Source organism: Glossina fuscipes, unplaced genomic scaffold (genome assembly GCF_014805625.2).
Source record: "Glossina fuscipes isolate IAEA_lab_2018 unplaced genomic scaffold, Yale_Gfus_2 27, whole genome shotgun sequence".
NCBI classification, from domain to species: Eukaryota; Metazoa; Arthropoda; class Insecta; order Diptera; family Glossinidae; genus Glossina; species Glossina fuscipes.
Genome location: NW_023998422.1, coordinates 6,520,971 through 6,544,054, shown reverse-complemented (window position 1 = coordinate 6,544,054; position 23,084 = coordinate 6,520,971). Strand labels below are relative to the sequence as shown.

At 33.5% G+C, this 23,084-nt stretch overlaps 2 long non-coding RNA genes across 2 annotated transcripts in view; both read left to right on the top strand.

Moving 5' to 3' along the window:
- Positions 1 to 1,603: 1,603 nt before the first annotated feature.
- LOC119635600 lies at positions 1,604 to 2,352 on the top strand. Its single transcript, XR_005247086.1, has 2 exons — positions 1,604 to 1,823; positions 1,950 to 2,352. It is a non-coding gene; the product is annotated as an uncharacterized LOC119635600 (long non-coding RNA).
- Positions 2,353 to 2,470: 118 nt separating this feature from the next.
- LOC119635599 overlaps positions 2,471 to 23,084 on the top strand; it is a 40,091-nt gene continuing 19,477 nt past the window's right edge. The window contains exon 1 of the long non-coding RNA XR_005247085.1: positions 2,471 to 2,652. This is a non-coding gene — a long non-coding RNA (uncharacterized LOC119635599). The remainder of the gene's footprint in view (positions 2,653 to 23,084) is intronic.

Here is a 23,084-nt window from a genome sequence, read left to right as displayed (position 1 = left end):
TATTACGTCCGCTCTGTAAATTAGCATAGAGTATTATATTCGCTGTATGTTAGCATAGAGTATTACGTTTGTTCTGCAAATAGCAGAGAATTTATTATCGTTGTTAATTAATTAATTGTGTCTATCTCTAGTGTTCTAATACGTCCTGTTTTCTTTTTAGTTTTATCTTATTTTTGATGACGAAATATCAATAATCAACTCAAAATTTTTAGCTATAACGTAACTTTTATTTAAATCACATAGTTTTCACAATAGCAGGCATGTCTGTGAAAAATATCTGTATCACAAATTTAATAAATTTCTTTATAGCTAGCTTTCTGTGAGAGATATATTTCATATGTAAAATGTCTCATGATAGAAAATATGTCTTGATATAAAGTAGGCCATGATATAAAATATCTGACGGTAAAACTTTTTGTTGGAAAATTGTTAATTCGATTTTGTTTCATTTCGTTATTACAAGAAACAAATTTCAAATTCAAATGTCCTCATGCAACTCGCATAAGCAACTTTTAACTGGTCTCTGCAACATTTAAATTTTGTAGTTTCGTTACGTTTTTCAACTTTCTTTATGTATATATAGACTATCTGTTCAACTTTTAAACTTATGTGCAATTTACTTTATACACATTGAAAAATAAAATTAAAGCGAAGAAATTATTTTATTTGCAAAAATAACACATATTTTGAAGCAATATATATTACGCCTAAGGGCTGGGAGAAACATGTCAGGCCAGCCTGTTTTGATGGCGAACTTTCTACACTCGGTTTTGCTCATTGGTAGATCAAGTGCTGTACTTCAGTTTCTAGTTCTGGTAGTGTGAGATGTCACTAATCTATTGTGATAACAAATCAGTAACAAACTCACGTCAAAGCTTAGCGTGAAAACTGAATATAAAGTATCAAGATTCTTAAATGCCTCCTAAGCGGTATTAAGAAAAATTTTGCCAAGTGTATTTATTGACCTTAGAAAGGCAGGATTAGACAACAACTGACAGAAGTTGTTGCTTAAAATATGAATGAAATAAAGCTTAAATTGTTTGATCATCGGTACATATGTACGCATCACGTATAGTTTAAGAGAGTTTTCTTATTTATGGCGATTTAGGAAACGTTCAGATTCGGTTGTCAAATTGACTTATTGAAGGTCATAAGATCTATCATAAAATAACTTAAAAAATGTAATAAATAATTAAACGCTTGCAACTTTTACAAAATATAAGCGAGCGAGCGTTTCTCTTAAAGTTCATTTACTTATGATTCATTTCAAGCGTCTCAAGAGTTTTAAGGAAAGCAGATACAATTGAAGAGTAATCGAGAGAGAGAGAGAGAGAGAGAGAGAGAGAGACGTACGAACATTTGTTAATTTATTTTAAGCCGGTTTATTTGTTTTTTGGCCAAGATTCAGTAAAGATTCAGTCAAGAGCTTTTTCTATTTTCTCCTCATCTTCGGAGTCGTTTTCAATTACCGTTGGAGCTTTTATCATGAGCGATAAGCACATGCAACCGAGTTTGCTCTTTTACGGATATATGCGGTTATCGCATATCCAATAATTAGTCGCAGTGTGTACGCTGGAAAGAGCGCAAGCGCAAGTAACGGAGTTGGCCAAGAAATAAGAAGACGTTTAACGGAAAATTTCAACTTTTTTTTAGTGCGAAAAAGAAAAATAAAAAACAAATTGATTACAAAAAAAAAAAAAAAAATTGATCGGTGTGAGGGTATAACTGCGCGAATGTTTTTAGATATGCACAGCATTCAGGTGTGCATACGCTTCGTTATGGCATAATATACAGTTACAACAACTGTTTCTATTTGATGTTAAGTGTGTGCTTTCGAATATAAAATTTTTTGTTTTTTTATTTTTTATTTTTTTTTTTCTTATTCTCTTTCGAATATTATCATTATTATTACTTATGATCAATCGTTTAATCGTTCTATACCATTGAAGTAAGAATTGAAAAATGCTTGAAATGACAATAACTTGATTGTATGTGTAAATGCAATTTGACTTATTAATGAAAAAAAAAAACAAAAAGAAAAAAGAAACAACAGCAACAACAAAAAATTGAATTAAAAGAAAAATGAATCTTATATTATATATATATGTATGTATGTACGTATAAATGTAACTTTGTTAACATATTGCTATAAAATCTATTATGTATGATTTAAACCATTCACGAATGCATTGCCACCGATGCAGAAATTTCAAAACAAAAGCGTAAATGTTTTCTGATCTGGAAAGAACAACAAATAATACAATAATAATTTCATAGCATATTGAGAGTTGTATTATATATATATATGTGTGTGAGTGTTTATATGCAATAAGTGATTCGGAATGAGAACAACCCCTACACGATTACATTTTTAAATATGAAGTGATTTTGTTTAAAACTTGCATCAAGAATAACAAGAATAACAAAAAGAACATCAACAATAACAAGCAATATCTTGCGTGATTGCGATATATATACATGAAAATGTTGAAATCTTTGATGAAACAACAATAATTATTCAAACTTGTGCCGTGAACGAATCATGTCATCTTTCGTATATTCTTTAATAATAATTTCCTAACACCTGCATAGCAAAATATGGGTTCGCTCGTTGACACAACAGTCTTCTAAATCTTATTTCACTTTAATATGGTGAGTCAAAGAATTCTTTTTTTCTTTATTGCTTGTAGTGAAGAATGAACAGTATATTCATTTTGTCGAAACGTTTGTAACTTTTCGTCCAGAAAGAAGCACAGAGTATATATAACCCTGATAAGAATCAAGCATGTCGATCTGTCTGTCTCTTGGCAGGAAAAACGTTAACTTGGCAGAAACATTGGAAGGGCCTGCACGCAGGTTGGTATTGAAAATGGGCCTAATTAATCGAAGGACACGCCTACAGTAGCAAATAAGCTCGAAAAAGTTTTATTTTTCAAAAGGAATAAAAAATGGATCTTTTCCTTATTACCCATAACCTACAACAACAAAAAAATACAAAAATTTGAATAGGCCTTGTGCCTGTGCAAAACGGGGAAAAATTGATCACGCCCATAGCCTTTATACCGTTTAGAAGCAGGTGTCAAGCACTACGAATAGTATATAAATTCTTGGCCACTTTTAAAATCGGAATGCCCCTCTGTTCGTCTGTCCATCTGTCCGTTTGCCCACCTGCATAGTATCTGCGGTAAATATTCTACTTCGCTTACAAATATGCAAACAAATTTGAAGCAATCGAAGTGCACGCCCACAACGCCCACGAACCTATCTTTGCTTTCTGAGTTTTTTGCTTGGTACTCAGAAAGCACAATACATACGTTATACAAATTTGCACTTTTATTCTGAAAATAGGCAAAAATCGGCCGCGCCCACGCAATATTACGTAGCATGAAAATGTAGTCTCTTTTAGGATATCGGCGATTCGGTCACGATCGAATATAATTTTCTTACTTAATATGATTGAAGATATATTACCGTCAAACAATTATAAATCTATTACGGATGTGTAGGTTTCTTCGACTCTGTACAGTAATAAGCGAGTTCGTGGTTTCCTTTAAACATCTATACATCTACACATTTCGATTGTAGAATCGTAAGTGAGTAAATAAGCGGTAAGAATATCAACTCACTTAGAAATGTTTAATGCATATACTTATGCATATCAGTTGTATCCGTTTATTCGAATACTATTATGGTGCGTTTCGAATTTTAATTAAGTTAGGCAGGCAACCAAGCAGAATAATACTTTAAATCTTCTTGGCAAGGAACGTGAATATAAAGAGTGAAAATAGTCGTTTTCAACTCGTTGAAATTACAAAGATAACGAAAACACGTTTATAACGAAACATTCTGACGAATAAATTTCATGTTAATATCTTCGAAGGTGCAATTAGCGGCTGTTGACTTTAAATATAGCCACTAGTCACTAAGACTTGGTCCCCTCATCATGCACTTATTAGAAGAACATGAAACAGCAAAGGAGAGAGCAGTACACGTTGCTTAAGAAGAAAATTTTTCCATTTCACAAATTTCTACACAAGATAATTAAAATGAATGCGCTTAAGCGTGTTGAAATGCACATTAAATGCTTTTAATAGCTTACCTTCCATATATTATGACATTTATTTATAATTATCTCGAGCAGTATGTGCGAAAAAAGCACTAATGAAATAAACCACAAAAGATATTATTGAACGTAGTTACCTGGTATCACGTTTAATTAGCACGTGCTCTACAAGAAAGAGATATATATACATATATATATATGTAGAGTTGTTAAAAAGGTAAGCAGACGCGTAGACAAAAGGCGAGAAATATTTAATCTCAAGAAGAGAACGGTTTGTATATCATTTCTCATCTGCCTCACTATTATTTTTCTTATTTCTTAAGCAAAAGTATTTCTTCTTAATTTTATGTCTTTAAGAATTTGGGAAGTGAGAAATTCAAACTTTCTTTTTCGATGGTAATCAGGGTGGGGAGCGGTTGTAGGTAGAGAAAGACGGAAGGAGGGAAGGAGGGTAAAAAAGATGTTTTGAAAAATTCGCTGTCATTTCAGTTGACTTAGTCGTCCTAGAAAGTTTTGCGACGGGAAGATAGCCTTCCAAGATTGTTCACTTTTCTGGAGGGTTATGTCTTTGCTAAGTTACAATTTACCGCGAATAACTTCACGCTAGTAAAGTATTGCAGCGTTTTAAAGAAATTAATTCTGTGGCAGCTGGTAAAGCGCAATAACATGCTGGTCCTGTATGAACGCAATAAAACCTGACAGCTTGATGTGAAAATTGCCCCTTCATTCTATGCCGGGCTTTGCAAATTACTTCTTGCATACGTATTCGAAGAAGATATCACTTAAAGCTGTGGGACTATTTGGAGGATTGTCGATTTATTAGTTTGACGTTTGGCAGTCTTCTCTCGGGAGTAGAAATTAGTTCGGTAGGGTTTTTTTTTTGGGCAAAAATACACTGGGCTAAGACTTAAAGATTCAGTCAAGAGTTTTTTTTATTTTCTCCTCATCTTCGGACCGCCATTTATCTCAGAACAAAATGAATGAATTGATTAATCAAAATATTATTCTTCGCAGGCGACAAGTTTTCTCCAATTTTCAGGCGATTTTCCAAAACCACTTCGAAAAAACATCTCATCTTTTTAACTTGTCCCCCAAAAAGAACCCATATTTAGGTGGTAACGTCATAAGAATCAAAGTACGCTTGAAGCAAACCATAAAATATTCATTGAAACCCGTGTTAATTGGAAGCAATTATATCTCCTGATAACAGCGGAGAGGATAAGACATTTCAGGTTGTAGCTAAAAATATATCCTCCTCTATATATCGGCTCCATAGTGCTTTATACTGTACACTTACGATATAATAACTTTTGGCATAACACGTTTAATTTTTTATCGCGGTTGCATTAATTATTTTTTGGTAGCGTTCCTAGATGATGAAAGCTCCCGCTCTATGCAAGTGTGCAAGTAAGCTCCTAAAGGCTTTTGCCAAGGATGGCTTTTGCTTTCTCTGTGAGTACTTGCCATAGAATGGCTTTTTCATAAAAGTAGTTATCATCTTTAACAGTCCGCAAAACCTTGAGTGCTTCCGCTGCGGTGTGTGCAACATAACTCTTGGGATCTTTGAATAAGTCGAGTCCAATGTTGAAAAACCAAAACCCCGATAGCCATCACTTTTCCTTTTGTCTATACGTACGAAGAGAGCGCCGAATCATGATGGGTGCTAAGAAATCGGCGCGAAAGTATGTCAAAGGTGTAAAAAATTATTGTGCAAGTTAGGTGAACTGTTACCATTGACGGTCAAGCGGAAGCGGAGTTCACTATTACTTTTGATTAGCAGCTGCTTTTTGTCTGGGGATTTTGAGTGGGGATAATATGGTTATCGTGATAATTAAAAAACTCTTGCATAGAAGAACCAGTTTGTCTTTTGTCGCGGAAATTACAGTTTGTCAGGAAGATGAGAAAAATGTATATCTAACCGTGAATAGTACTTTGAAATAAGAAAGACTTTCGCTTCTCTCGAAGGCGGCAAAAAATGTGTATGGAACTAAGTTAGACCTTACGTTGTTTTTCTGTTCGAAGACGACAGCAGTTGATACGACTTACCTCCAAACTTGTTCCGTGATCGAAATTGAAATTTTATTTTATAGTTCGATATCAAGCGATGTGAATTACATATCTAGTTTATAAATATTGACAAAAGAACTCTTCTCCATATAGAACCACCAGTTGGAGCTTAAGTACTCTCTCAATGAGTTTTTCTTTGCCAGCACGGAGGTGTTCTGGCAGGATAGTAGATAGGGAGCGCGGAAACCACAGAGTATTCTCTGATTTCATTATTTTGGATGTGGTAGATATGTTCATATATATATATACGTTTAGGTATATGTGCAGGCACGATGGTGGTTAAGAAGGCTTTATAGAGAGCGGTAGAGTCAAAGTCATACAGTCAGAGTTTATTTTTACACCGCCTACAGAATATTATATACTATTAGCAAACGGAACTAACAGAATACATCGTTCATTTACCGTAGCCATATAAAATGACTGTTATTGAGCGAAGCCAATGAACACCTTTACATCGGATGATGAGTAATTGAGCTTGATTGCTAGTTTTTCGTTATTTTGTGCTCTATAGGTTAAGCTTCCAACGATCTCTAAACTTAATCTTAAATACTTAAAAAGCAATTAACTTGAAAAGGTAATAACTTCGATTGCTCTATTAACGCAAACACTTAGTCAATGCTAAAGCTAAGGCATTTTCTAAAGAATTTTCATTTTTTTCAATGAGAATAAAAATGAGCTTCGAAATCAAAGTTGAAAGTCCATTTTCAAAATCTCAGGATAGTTTCCCTCTCTTACTTGCTGTGTAAATCTTTTCAAACATTTGTGGCCATAAGTTGCTAGCTTTGCTACGGGTTATTCAGATAAGCCAAAAATGCTTCGCTTATTTTTGTTTGAAGATTCAAGATGAATTTCAAGGTTTACAGCTAGAGAACGCTTTCATAAATATTTTTGCTATTATTATGTATGTACGTACGTATGCTGCTATTTTTGTTGTATAGTTCCATTATAGCCAAGAAAATCTCTATATAAAATGCGAGAGAGGGAGACAGAGCAAGAGAAATAGGGAGAAATATAGCAAGAGAGAAAGAGAGTGAGTTAATCTGCTTCTCATCTATAGTTGCATATAGCCCCTGAAGCCAGGTAAACGTTAGCTACACTGTCACATTAGTAAGCTTTTGCGCATTCTTTCTTCAATACGAAGAAGATGTAATTACCTCATGCTTCGCATTAAGATGAATGAAGAGTTTAAAGTACCGTAATTAAATTTTATATTGGCGCTGATTGGTAAACTTCTCTACAAAAGCAAATTTAAATTTTTGCTAATTTCAACATCAAGTTTCAGATAATGGAAATGATTTGTAAGATTCCCAGCGAGCGGCAAACAATGCCAAAACATGTAAAGCTGAACGTTAGTCTGTTCAAGTAACATGAACTAACAAGCAGAGACTTTATAGTGGGCGACGGCCCGCTATAATATACTCTACGCTAAGTCGCTTAATGCATACTTACTCGTTAAACGACTTTTCAAAAAAAAATCGTTATATAGCGAATGGTCGGAAAAGTGATCCGATCCGAACCATTGTCAATAGCGTTCGGTCTTGGACTAAATTTCATCAAAATTTAAACACAAGACTAGTAGACAGACAGACGACCAAGCCTCCGGAATACCTGTACAGTGCTGTAGCGTATTTAATGGTGCGCTCGGGCCCACTATAGTGCTCCTGTTTGTTTTTATTTAAATTATTTTATATTCCCGAGTTAACACTATCCACCCTCATCGGAGAACATGGATTCGTAACCCTAATTTTATTAAGTTCATCATACCAAATCTTACCACGAATTATATCACGATGTGACTCTCAGTCACTTATGTGTATTCATCTCAAGTCCTTCAGCGAAAATTTAATATATCCTTATACTGAAACTAGTTTGAGGTTTAAAAACGCAATATTTCTTGCATAAGCAGCCAATGCAAATGCTACCCATTAAATAAGAGCTTACTGTTTATGTTTACTTAAGTTTAAACTAAGGTTCGAATTAACCATATGTTATCAATAATTGCTACTATGAGTTCATTAGATTTGAATGCGATGGCGTTTTGTTTAATATTCAATGCTAGAGTATTCATGTAGAGTTGCTTATGTTTACGCATAGACACCCAAGTGTTTATATATATTTATAATTCAAGTATCGTTCAAATACTGGTTTCGCATTGTATTCATAAGATAATAACAAATATGAATGCGCAATTCATCAACTAGAAGTCCTGTTAATGTATAATTATTTATATTTCAAAACTGTCGCTTGAATGATTCGCATACAAATCGGTCATTCATAACTTATTGAAACGTTTCGTCTGGTAGTTATTCGAAATTATAATTTGCCATTAAGCGCGTCTCTGCGGTGAATCGGTCAATGCAAAAGAGAATGAAAGAGTCTTGATAGACTTGATTGGCATTAATATTTGCTTTTATGTCGCTTGTCTCCAATTTTCCAAATTTCTCCATTGTCTCGCAATGAAAGCAACTAAACCTCAAACGGGGCTTGGAAAAACTGCTTCACTAAAATTGAGGTTATGTCTGACCTCTGTAGGCATTAAATTCTGAGCAAATTGTAAACTTAGCATAAGGGATCCTGGAATAGTTAATAACTCAATGTTATAGTCAATCTCTATAGATATGAGTGGTTTGAGTGAGTAAGACTACGAAGACTACTAAAGGGTTCTCGGCTTTAAATCTCAACTGTACATAATATTTACCAACTAGGCTGCGGCCACCACTGCGGTATCTCCTTTTCCTTTTCTTCCCCCTCCTTTCTGAACCTTGCCGGGTTACACGGGTAGGCGATGTTCCCTGTTCACTTGTGATGCAAGAATATATTGAGATTAAGCGGAAAAATGCAACGCCTAGAAGCGATGGATACTCATGCAATTTTTATTGCATTTATCACTTTCTGAATCAAAGTTGAGGTTATGTCTAATATTAGTAAAATTTGTAGCGAAAATCGTTTGAGTTTCGTAAGAGAAACATATCGAAATAGTTGCAATTGCGTTAAAGTGAAAAGGGTCGACACACTTCATTGGTTAATGTTGAGAGTATTTGCGAATTCCTTACGTGTCGAACAACAGCAGTTGTTTGTAATTGACTAAGGCATTGATTTGGTTGAAGATTAGCTTGGTGATCAAAGTGTTCACAATCAATGAATAGAAGAATAATTAAGTGACTTAAGGTGGGGTTACATTTGTTGTTGTTGTTGTTCGCGTAAATAGATAAAAACAAAAAATCACTTATGGGATGCTCTTCCTACGCGTTGTATGTTTTGTGAGTTTCGAACAAGTTTTCGGGTTTTTGAAAAACGCAAAAGCGAAATGCAACGAAAATCTTTGTTTTCTTTATAATATGTGTCTTGGAATTCAATGAATATTTTCTTAAAATGCCTTCACGAATTTTAGCTTTCACTTACTTCTTCTCTTACTTCTTATGTCTAATGCTAAGCTTGAAGGGAAAAACAACTACACGAATGACATCAATCAGAATATCGGTAGAGAGGTTACGAGCTTAATGATAGCTATTCGCATAAATGTAAACCGTAATCTTATTTTTCTCTTTGTCAATGTTGAGTGTTGAGCGTTACAGACAGACGGTGTTAGCCTAAGCTAAACTCGTTTTAAAAACTAATCAAACAAATATGTAATCTTTTGTTTATTGACACCTAACCTCTAATATATTTCCCAAGCATTCCTTTTACCTAGCAGTGTTGCGATTTAAAGATTCGATTAAAGCTAAACTTGCTTTCGTGCTGCTATTCTCTTTCATTTGTATGTTTATCGCGATTATTCATTGTACACTGCATGCAACTTGTTTTTATTATAGAATATGAACGTAAACTACAAGAGCGTCAGAATTTGAACACATCAACGTTTTTTTCTTTTTCTTCTTCTTATATTCATTCTTCTATGCTCTTCGTTTTCTTACCATATGTGTTGCAATACTCTAAAGTATTTTTTTTTTTTTTTTTGTTTTTTGTTAGGAGAATTTGTGGCTATTGTTGTTAATGTGACTGTTGACTTTAAGCTTAGAATATAAATGCATTTTTCAAATATTTTTATAAAATTACAGCCAATAAACAAAAAAAAAAAAAAAAAAATAATACTTGATTTTAATAAACAGATTTTTCTTTTCTTCTTTTTATTAACATTTTTTTTATTTATTTATTTATTTATTTTTTATACTTTTTTGTTAGTCAAGGTTATTTGTGATCATGAGTAACGATATATGTATATAGAGACATGTATGTAAAAGCAATGATTGCGCTTTAAAATCAAAATTTTTTTTAATACTTCTCGAACTCTACAGCAATGCGGCGGTGTACTTGTTTCAACATTACACTTTCCGCATTACGTATACAGATGCATGCATGGCACAGCCCCGTAGCGTCTACGATATATATTTCGGATTTTCTTTTCAATTAGATCATCGATCCATATGTTTTTCACAACTTTGCGCTACTGGGATATATTAAGTTTGTGTGGTTGTATGCAACATACAGAAAAAGTTTAAATAGTCCGTCCAACTTTCATTATACCGATCGATTCAGAATCACCTTGCATGTCGATTTAAATTTGTCCGTCCGTCTATCCACCATGTTTTTTTGTTTATTTCGAAGAAATTTATACCGATCGATTCAGAATCATCCTTTATGCCCTTTATTATGATTTAATTTTGTCTGTTCGTCTGTCCGTTATGTGTCTTTTTTGTTTCGATGAACTTCAGTAAACTGACGCGTATATATCGCTATATACTATAACTGTAATGTAGCTTATGGTGTTTAATGGTGGGCCGCGGCTTGCTATAGTTTTTTTTTTTAGGATGTAAAAATTTAAAAGAAAATTTGTAAATAAGTTTGAAGAAAACGATATGCATGGAGTAAGCAAACGGCGTCGTTTACGAGCAAACTTTAATAAATTTTAAAAGCAATTTAAAAAACTGCAATAACAACAAAAACTGTTAAAGAGTGACAAAAATAACCGCTTGAATTTTAAGTTATACATTTCTTAAAGTTAAATAACCTCACAGTTTAAATAGAATTTTTTTTTTCTTTTTTTTAATATAACTTGAGTTTCTTCTACGCCTATCTCTGCATGAAAATCTTTTAACTTAAATTATTATAATCATGTTTCACTTACGTCAGATAGAAGAAATTTTTATTAAAGTTCAGATAGGTTATGTGACGAAAGTATTTCTAAGCGTAAAGCAGAAGAGTTGTATTTTAAAAGATTCCATCATCAAGTCGAATATGATTTCTATGCAGTCTTTTATTGGTTTGTTTGTTTATTCATTAACTACACTATAACGCTTGAATGGAAATTCTACGCATCTTAAGTCACGTTCTAATTAATGCCCGTTTATATGTACTTGAATTAATTTCTTTCGTTTCATACGTTATTTAATTTTATGCTGCATTTCACTTTTCTCCACAATGCAATGAAAATGTAGGCATGACAAGTAGGAAAATTTAAAAATCATTAATTTATTTATAGTTTTTTTTTTTTTTTGCTGCTGCTGCTGCAGCAAGTGTTCAAGGCTTCTGAGATAGGTGCTCTACCTGAGCCAATGTCTGAGGTGTAGTAAGAACTCAAACAAAGCTTCCGTTTGATAATATTTTTACGTTTTGTTTATTGACTTCTATAATATATTTCTCCTTTAACTGAACTGTGATCAGTGTCTTATATAATGAATTGTTGTGTTAAACTAGGTTATTACTAAAATTTCACAAACGTAAGTTATCTTAATTAGGGTATTACATTTAATGTGGATTATAACTGAAGTAGGTTATCTTAACTGAGGTATAGTTAGATTTACATCATCAAGAAAACGTAAGCTTAGCATAAGTGAGCAATAAGTGGAATACAGCGAAACGATCATGCTACAGTGGTCAAAAGTGCTATATTCGAGATTAAAGACAAAGAAAGTGTTCAGAAGACGCTGAAAAGGTTTGACTATACGGACTTGCAAGGAGTGCATACTGAACTGAAACTCCTAAAAATGTACCGAAAAAATTTTAAAAGAAGTGGACGTTAAAAATTCTCAAAGTGAAAAGATGGTAACAGAGACGCAAAAACAGTGAGTTTGGTTGTTGTGATGACCGAATCGCTCCTCATTTATCATTCCAAGCTCAAATCGAAATGGTTTATTATGCTATGCTAGATGCAGTTAAGAAAATCGCATATTTGATAAAGTGAATCTGAATAACAACTGCCTTGGAAATCCAAAGGGAGGTCCGAGGAAAAAAAATTACTTTTAATCTTCTTAATGTCGCAGAGTAAAGTCGTGCAATTCAAGATTAAAAAAAAATACAAAAATCTGGAATTTAGGGAAATGAAAAAACCAGATGTGGGCAAGATATTTGCTCAAGTCGTGCTGCCGTATAGTCGAGTAGGTAGGAGTCGTGACTATTAAATCGGTGTTCGCGAGTTCAACTCACAGTACGGTTGCGGAAATACATATTGACAACATTGAGAAGTCTGTTTCCGTCCTCTAGTTAATAAAGTCGAGAATCGAACTTGTTGTAAGAACCTGTATTGATCTTGTAAATAGACAACATATAAAATATACAGAAGCATGTGATGAGTTGTTAATGTCTAGCAACTTTCTTCATATTTCTTTGTCGATTGATATTTGAATCAGCATTATAATCAGAGAGTCACAGGGAGCAGTGAAAGTCAGGTCTATACCATATCGGAGATTGAAGGGAAACAGGTTTAGTTGCAAAGATGCCCTGCAGACAGGTGAACTAAATCCACTTTCTTGAAGTATCAAACGTTCAGCGCAACAGTAGAAGTCAAAACCGCGTCGTATTCCCGCTAATTATGAAATCCACCGGCCGTACATTCCAACCTACCAAACGGAGATTCATATTCGGCTTATGGTCAAAAGATAGTATGATCAACATGGATTGTTTTAATATGTTTTTGCCAATAGCATAACTGATTAAAAAAGGGACGAAAAGAAAAAAAGACATTTAGATAAGAGCGAGTTACTATTACCCGCGTAAGCGGCATGGTCTTGCGCACTACGGAAACTACACTATCATCTTCATTCAGAGATTTCTAAATCGATTTAAGCTTTTCTGTCTATCTGTCCGTTTTGTTTTCCTGCGTTCAACTTACACCTCACAATTTTAATACACTGATGTGTTCAAAGTTTTGTGTTCATCTGTCCATTTTTCCGTCTTCTATCCGTCTCCTATGGCCGCAATTTTGCTACACTGACGTGTTTACCCTTTTGTGTCCATCCGTCCGTCTTCTATTCCTTTGTTCAAATTACAGGTCGCCATTTTGGTGCACTGAAGCGTTTTTTGATCCAAGGACGAAAGCTACTTGAAAGAGTCGGATTGAACCACTTTTTCCACTCCTTCCACATAAAACCTTGTGTTGATTAGTCGCTATATGGATAACTGTACGGTACTATAAGGTATGTAAAGGAGGGCTTTCATCCGTTATAGTGTTTTTACTTTTTTTTAATTTAAAAATTATTTTCATTTAATGCAAGAGTGGAATTAAGCGAAGCTAATCACTTAGTGTAGTATTGTGCATAATTCATAGATACGTATGATAACTCTTGGCTTGGTTTCCCAACAAAAAAGTGCGAGAACCTTTCAACAAGTAGCGCAGTCGAATGATGGATGGTATTAGGAAGAGAGCTGATTACATGTCCCGAAGTGTAAGAGTAGCCGCTCAAAGATTCATGAATCCTTTATTACACCATATGAAATTTCATAAAAAATTTATTGAAAAACTTGCTGTATCTGCTCTCTTAGAGAATATCTTTCTTAAGCAATTTCAATAACAAATTATGGAAGTAAATAATAATATGCTTTTATTTAGCATAACATTTTAGTTTCTAGAGCATGCCGTGGCAGCAATGAAAGTTTCTATATAGGCTAACGTGCAAAATAAAAAAAAAAAAAAAAAATGATTGTAATTAATATTATTGTAAATAATAAACCCGATGCAATGCTTGTTTTGTTAAAGTGAACTTGTTCGCTTATTTAGTTCTTTATAGAAAACTTGATTTCATTGATATTTTTGATAAGAGGAAAGTCCGGTCGTTTTATGTAAAATAGGATGACGAGTTCAGCTCAGCAACCAATGGTGCAACTGTTGCACAACAGTCCGTTAAAGAACTGCTCAACTCGGTGTGTGTGTGTGTGTGTGTGTGTGTGTGTGTGTGTGTGGAAATAAACGCCAGCAATAACAACAACAACAACAAGCGAATAACACAAATTACTTGTAAACTATCACAAGTTATTCTTCGAATCTCTTGATTCAACAAACCATTGCTGATATTTACCATGTGAAGTGGAGTAATTATTGGTTGGCAGCCGTATACAAGGCACGCCATGGCTGAACGTGAAAATATGTAAAAATAAAAATTTCATTTAGAGAGGGCGTGACAATTATCTTCAACTTAAACTTGTCGATCTTGATCTTAGTTATTGCAAAAGTGAGTTGAATTTCAAGCGTACGCACGAGTTTTTGGGAAATGTTTTCTTTGCAAAACGGAAATCATTTCTTTTATAAAGTATAAAAGTAATAGTTTGCGTAATTGTTTTCATTTTTTTGGTAAATCTATTACAGCAGCATTACTAAACTTACCCGCTCAGTATATAATATCCAGTTAGACGAGCAATTTTGTTCATAGACTTAAAGCCATAAAAAGCAAATGCAAAAATTTTTTGAATATCTGTTCACTAAGTACAGGAAAAACCAGGAAGTGCTTAAAGAAAGTTAAAGAAACTATGGTCGTAGCTATAGTGAGTGCTCAGTCGAACATCCACCCACTAGGCTGAGAGAGTGCTCTCCCCCTATCTTTCTTCCTTTCCCAAATTACTTTCTGCCCATCATCGTGTTACTCGCGTAGAGGATACTCCCTGGCACACTCACAATATAATCGGTTACAACCTATCAATAAATACCATACACCATGCTACAGTTTCTCCATATAGATTTTCAAAAATAAGACTTTTCATATAGGAAGTGGTCAAAAAAGTGGTCCCATTTGAACAATTTTCAATAGCATTTGGCCTTGAGACCAAACACGGCAATATACCGAATTTCATCAAAACATGTCAAAAATTGCGTCGACACAAGCAATAAGACACATGGACAGACAGGTAAGCTTCAGAAAGTGATCAATATAATAAAAGGGTGGGTGTATCTAAAGTTCTTCTGTTCATATATATGCACAAACTTAATATATATAGCCTTAGAACACAAGTGGTGTAGGGTATATAAACACTCTTTTGTTGACTACATTCACAACGAGATAACATTGAATGAAGTTTTTGTTCATGAAGCACCAATCGATTCGATTCAATCGGTCGATTGCAGCCTTGACTTGACCAATCAGGCAAAGTGGAAAGCATTTTGGAGATCTTCCGAAACGAACCGATATAAATCACTTCCCATAAACAATTTCACTGCCGGCAGTTATCTCGTGCATCGTGCGTGTATTACAAGTTTACAACGCGGTTATCGTAAAGACCGAGATACATCTAGAATCATTTTTTTTTCTCTGTACTCTGTACACAAGCGACAAGCGTAGGCATAGCCAAGTAACCAAGCCTAAAAAGTTGGATAATGTACCTAAGAGAGAGAGAGAAAGAGAGAGAGAGAAAAGTGTATAAAATTCTATTCCTTCACTAACTTAAGAAATTTGCCAAGAACGTGGGAACTGAGGAAATCAAAATCTTTGACTTAAGGATGCCTTTCAAGATGATAATGTATTAGTAATTTCTAGCTTAGTTAGGCGCTTTCGTCTATCTACCCACATGGCACTAATGCATTAGAGCGATAGACAAGCTTTTATATATTTCTTTTTTTTTTTAGCTTTGAACTATGATCCAAATATAAATTACTCTCCGTTTAATTTGCACATATTGTCGCTGTATATGGGTTAAGAAACTCGTTTAAATTGCTAAGCACTAGCACAGATAAATGATGCTGTTAGTTATTTTTAAGGCTAGATGGGTATAACGCTCAAGATCAAGATTCAAACAAATTGTAAATAAATGATGATATAACAAAAAAACGTGTTGAACATGTAAATAAACTGGAATTGAACGTATTAAGGCTTAAAAAAATTATATTTTCTCCAAAAAAAAAAAAAGAAAAAAAGGAAATAAAAAAAAAAAAAAAAACGCAAACGAATATTATTACTTGACCTTATATTTCAAGTATTCTGTTATATTCACACTTAGATCAATGTTCGACAAAACAGCATTTGCACGAAAAATTTTCTGATTGCGATTGAGAAACGAAAGCATTTTAAAACAAAGAAAGTTTAGAAAGTAATGAGATAATTGTTGATTTATACAATATCGACTGATATTAACCTCAGTATTTGCAAAGCTAAACGTTTCTTTTTGTTTTCGAAATACACATCAAAATCATATAACCCCTTCACAGGTGAAACGGCAAGCAACGACCTAAAAAAATTTTTTTTTAACTGGAAGAAAAATTTATAGATTATAGTAATATATTCAAGGAAGCTAGTAAGCGTGTCGTTAAGTACGTGAAAAAACAAAATCATTTTTCAAAAATAATAAAAAATTTAAACAACGGAGCTACTCTTGCAAGGCATGTCTAATATAAGCGGCTCTCCAGGTAGCAGTGTAGGTGATGTAGATTTAAACATCATGTAGAATTTGTTGCTTTTGCAACCCTGTAGTGATTTATTAAATTCTACAACGATTTTTGGTGTCGATGGTGCATGAGAGAGATGTTTCTCCTTTGGTTTTTTTTGTCAAGGTCTCCCATATCCCTGTGGCCAGAAAAGAGCATAGGCGGGGCAAGGCAGGGCGTAGAGTAGCTCAGAGAATGTAATCAGCCCACCCGACAGGAAAGTTTTGACCTTCTCTTCGCCTTTATAAGGCGTTTTTATGCATAAGTATATTTTAAGTGCAACCGTCTGTGGACTAGAAGGTTTTATTGGCTTGATTGCCCGGAATCTCAGCATTTTTACTCCTATGGCATATAATGCGGGACCTATGGCAGACAACTGCGGGAAACAGTCAATAATCCCAATATTGAAATTCTATGAAAAGAGTTAAGACTCTTGTTCTTTTTGTTAATGCCCCGCATAATGCACAAGAATCATTTTAATCAATAAAGAAGAAAAATTAATTCTCTGAAAAATTGAGGTTTGATGGTCTCTCTTTAACCAAATGTGGAAGTGAAAATCTGCATAGTATTATTCATCAGAGAATATCTTATGCCTTAATTTTTTAATTTTCAAATTCATTCCTCTCTGCTCCTTATCTGTTAATTTAATCTTAGAGACTAGTAGACTAACAATACTTTTTATATCTACCGTTGAACATTGGCAACACTGAAAAGAAAGCTTCACAGGCACTGCTAAGTGCATGTACTCCTCTCTTGTCTATTTGTCCGCCTGTCCGTCGGTGGGGATATATCCATTTTGCAAAAACGTTACATCTGAAAGGTAACTTCAGAGATCCTCTTAAGGGCATATGTTTATAATCAGTGGCAAATCATAATTCGAATTGATCTCAGCATGTCAAACATGATCACCTGTTCGCCTGTCCGTCTGTTCATCTTTGAGTCTGGGCATTCGCCCATCTGTCTTTCTGTCCGCTTGACCTTCGATCGAGTTGGCGGTTTGACTGTCGGTGTAATACCTGTGGTAAACATTCTCTGTACGCCAAAGACATGGGAAAATCATCCAGGCAGATTTGCATCGAATAGCTGAAAGGATTCTCCTCCAGTTTGCGTTTTTTGCTTACTGCTTGCTAGCGATAAGTGATACAATTATCATTTCCATGGATAACTTTACAGCCTCTTTGTAAAAGTGGAAAAAATTAGTCACGCCTGCTCAACTTTGTACAACGGGAAAATTGTTTTCATTTCGGCCATAATCGTATATAATTTTCTTACTTGTTAATTTTGTATTGCAAAAATTAGTGCCAAAGTACTTTTCTTTCTCCCCTCCCCCTTTTCTCGCGAATTATTTATATCTTAAAAAGCAATTTCAATATTATTTAAAACGAATGCCAGTAAGTGTGAAAATTTGCTTGTTAATTGTTGGCAATACATAAAAATGGATAAGTAATTTATTTATTGCGAGCGAATCAGTTAATCAAACAAAATGTTTCTTATATTTTCAAGTAACGCTAAGAAACATTTCGATTAAATATTATTTAGCTAAACTATTTAGTTAACTAAACTAAACATTATGCATTTTGTTGACGTGATCACGGACGCGGCTCGGATGCAGGACATACATAGTATAACCTTTCCTCCCTGCCTGTAGGTATAAAACGTAAATGAATTTCTGTAATGAAATGTGATGAAGAAGTGATGAAGATGGTCAATAATACCCAGCACTAAGTAGAAAAAACTTTTTTATTTTTTTCAGATTTGATTTATCTCATTAACATAGTCCTGTTGGAGGCTAATACAACTGACACTTCGATGCTCTCTTTATGAAACAATTTTCAAGGTTCCCGATACCCTGAAAAGGCTTAAGTTTGCTCAATAAACTCAGGTTTTAGTTAAAATAAATTCCATTGGAAAATTTTCTTAATATAATATTCTATAGAAAGGAATTTTCTTGACATCTCTACCCTTTCCGAATAATAAATAAGTTTTATTGTCTTATTGCGTAGATTATTTATTTGATATATAAAATATCACATTATCGCTGATGGCATGAAATTTGCATAACAAGTTCTCATTGCCGTATGACTGACAATCATTCAAACAAATGGTTTAGAATAAAAATGACTGAAAAGATTTTCGGTATATTCCAACTTATTATCTGAGGCTATAGGGTGTAGAGTGTAAGCGACATGCTGCAACACTTTATAGTATTCTTCATTTCACTTTTTAATCAAATTTTACACAACTTTTCCTTTCCAAATAAAATCATTTGCCTAAAGGAAAATCATAAAAACTAAAGACTTAAGACACAAACCTCTCTTTCTGTGTTAACTACCTATTATATTATTTCAAGTTTCTACTAATTAAAATGAAGTAAATAAATAAATAAACGAATAAAATTGGTTTACGAAACGTTTTTAATCACACATTAACAAATCGTATTAACTGAGAAACTGATAATGAGTGGTCTTCAAGCATGCTTGCCAGTTATATGTCTGTTACTCTATCAAGAAAATTAGGTGAAAAAAAAAGCAAAGAAATAAACTCACGCACATTTTATACATGTATATATATATATATGTATATATGTGTGTTCAAAATTTCAAAAATCTATGTAAGAAAAATAAAAAGAAATCGAAACCGAAATCAAAATTTAACAAAAGATTAAAACTTTCACTCGTATAGATTACACATAAGTGTTTACACTTCCATGTATTCAATTATTGATTTACCAATAGCTATATATCATATACACTTACATACGCATACATATATACATTCATATATTAAATATAACTGTGTGCTCGTTTCTAATGTTCAGATTAAATATTTTAATAGCAATAATCACTTACGTCAATATCCAATGAAATTAATGATTGAATAACTAACTGTGCCAAGTGTGCGACCGCATAATTTGTTTTTCATTTTATACTTCATTATGCTTCACGTCGAGTCTTTCCTACCTGTTTTAAGCTCTCTAATGTTTATCAAAAAATAAAAAACAAAAAAAATAAAAATAGAAAATAGAAAAAAAAAAAACTGAACAATAGATAAACGCTACGCCAAGAACATTTGCTAATGAACTTGAGCTAGAGAATTAGTCCCAGAATTAATTAAATAATTAGAACATAAATACCAAAGAATTTCTTTGTTTTCCAATTCTTTTATTAGAATACACCAGACCGTCTATGTTTGCGCGCCCTATAGCCGATTTTGACGACTAAAGTGACTAAACTTAAAGGTAACTAGAAAGCCTTCACACGAGTTCATAACGTACAAGGATAGTAAACTCCTATCATTTTTTCTTTATTTTACAACAGTGGAATATTTTGAATTGTTGTTGTATTTGTTTTGGAAGATATAGCAGTGTGATGTCTTCACAAAGGTCGAGAAATCAATTTTAGAAAATTTTCCCAAAATTTCAGCCATCAGAGTATATTAAGTTAGTGCGGAGGTACACATTACCCCCCCACGGGGACTTGACATAAACCTACATGTTATCGCGTCGATCGATTCAGAGTCATCAAGAGTCATTGTATAAAACGATGTAAGCTCGTCTGTCCGTCCATTATCTGTTCATGCCGCAATTTTTGATATATTTTGATGGAATCTGATACACTGACTTATTTAGGCTATTGAAAACGATTGGCATTGGAACACTATGGACTCCCCATACAATGCTTGTTGTTGATAAGTCGTTATATGAAGGTAATAGTGCAATGCTTACAATTTCGCTACAAAAATCGTTTAGCAGTAGTATTTCGGCATTCTAAAGTTTAGATCGGGGTGGGCAATCCTTTGAACCCTTTGTCCTCTAACCGGGCTTACGGAAATTGAGTTATTACATGTTGAAAAAATCCAACTTTCACTTGATGAAAATTCATTTGTAATAATAACTTGATGGAAAAAAATCTTTCCGAATTTAGAGCACGTATATCTAGTACTTTGGGCCCCAGCCCACATAAGGGTTCTAATAAAGAATAAAGTTGCACATGATGAAAGCTACTCCTTCTATTGAATTACATAGATCTATTTTTTATACCGCACCATATACAGGGACTTTGAGGGAAGCAAGATCTTCTAAGGCGACAAAGGTTAAGTTATGATTTTTTATTGCGGAAGCAACTAGAAATAATGGAGTTTTTGACAAGTGAATTAAGTTTTCTAAATTTAGACCATGTCGATGGTTGAGTATTCTCAAATATGATTGCTTTAATGAAATTTATGCTTTAAGAATAATTATATAATTATAATTTTTTGTGTTTTATTAAGAAAATGAATGAATGGCTTTTTTAGGCGAAATACATGCCCAATACATATCTAATGATCAGCCCTGCTCCTCTTTAACATTCTCACTTCAAATAGCCGAAAAATCGTGTTCGAGATTTTCTAAGACTAGGAAAACCGAACGCTGCGATGACACACTTTTTTGATCTGGTTGCGATAATTAGCTTAAAACATGAGAGATAGCTGGAGTATCAATCGTACTCGGCTGCCGTTTTCTAAAATATTCAATACGAATGCACAGTGAATTGAACTGAAGCGGATATTACAACCTATGCCTTTTAGAAGCCGCGCATAAATACCTAAAGAATTCTTATAACTTGCGAAACATTGTTTTAAGGAATTTTGTTTTCTTTTTAAAATCAGTTTGCGTTTACTTTCTCACTGCTTATTATTGTGTTGTATGATAATTGCTTTAGACAAGTGAAATAAATTGTAAATGTATTTGAGATACGCATTAAATTCATGCTTGACGTAGACTTTGTTATTGAAAACTTCCGATGATCTTTAGTGAACTGCTTAGTCAGATTGATCGATTGAATACTTTTGATAACTTAATAGTAGCGTATGAACGTTAATTATTTTATCGCTACGAATTAAAAAACTGTTTTTTTTATCCTTCATTGAATATTTTTGAGTCAGAAATTTTGATCGTCTATTTCTTTGGTTAAATTCTTAATGATTTATGGAAATGTATTTGTACTAGTTCGAATAAGTCCGGCTATAGGAATTCGGTTGAAATAATTAAGTAAAAAATATTTAATTTAACTAAATTGCTTTTTGATTAGTAAATTCATTTACATTTTCTTTGCCATATAACACAATATTACTTACACTCCTAGATTCTTTTTTTCAACACAAAAAGTGGAAAAGAGGAGAATCTAAAAAAGCGGCTTTGTCCTGGGATTAGCCCACAATCATAAGAATATGAATATGTAAATGGATGCTATGCAAATGCATTTTAATGAACCGAAGAATTCGAACTTAGCGGACAAATACTTTAAATGGACGTTAGGACTAGACCACAATTACCAAGACTAAGTGAATGCTTTCGCCCATAACAGATGAACGCTTTAAAGAAACCCAAAAACTGGTCTAGGATTGTCAAAGAACAACATGACTTACAAAAAAGGTCCTACGTCTACCTATGGCTGTATTAGCCGTGAAACTACTGATCTTGTGGTGCTAGTAGCATAATGAGTCTCGACATTACTAAGTAGTGTTATCTGCTATCTGGTGTTTCTACTGGAAAGCTTAACATTTTTTGAGCAAAAGCTGCTTTAGAACATTTTGCCATTTGAGCGCGCTTTGTGTTGTTTATGGTAATTTGAAACTTTGCTAAAAATGGATATAAAAAAAAATATAAACTTAAGCTATCGTATATGGTGTTGAAACGTTTTTTCGCCGCTTCTTCTTCAATCAAATTATCGATCAGTTTACATGTGCATAATACATATGTACAGATTATTCATTCGTAGTTTGATATAATTATTATAATTTGGTGATTCGGATTAGTGATTGTTGATATTAAAAAGCTTTGGTTTAAATCGAGTATTATAGCTCTCTTGATACCAATTATTTTCGTCAGCGTATTTAAAAGCTATTGTAGCTATAATTTATTGTGGGTACGTAGGAGAACCTACTTTTATACGCTACTTTTTTGCAAAAAATTACATTCATGAAAATTTATATATATTTATTTGTCTGTGTGTGTGTGTGTCTGTGCAATGAAAGACCTACATAAGTAAAAATTAGTACAATGAGACTTTGGCCTGATGTAATAATACACAAAGTAAGAGAATGATTTTTAGTTTGCCAAAAAAGAAAAAAATAAAAAAAAAAAAAAGTATTGCTTGTGTTTTCGATTTGGCAACGTACTACAAATAACGTTACAGTAGTCGTTGTTTGTAAAATTTTACCATTTTTGTAGTAAAACAAAACAACAATTCGCTTTGGTATTGCGGCAACGGCAAACAGGCATTCCAGTATACGCTTATAGCACAACAATCGAAAACAAAGTAATGCTTAAAACGCGTAAGTATTTTTTTT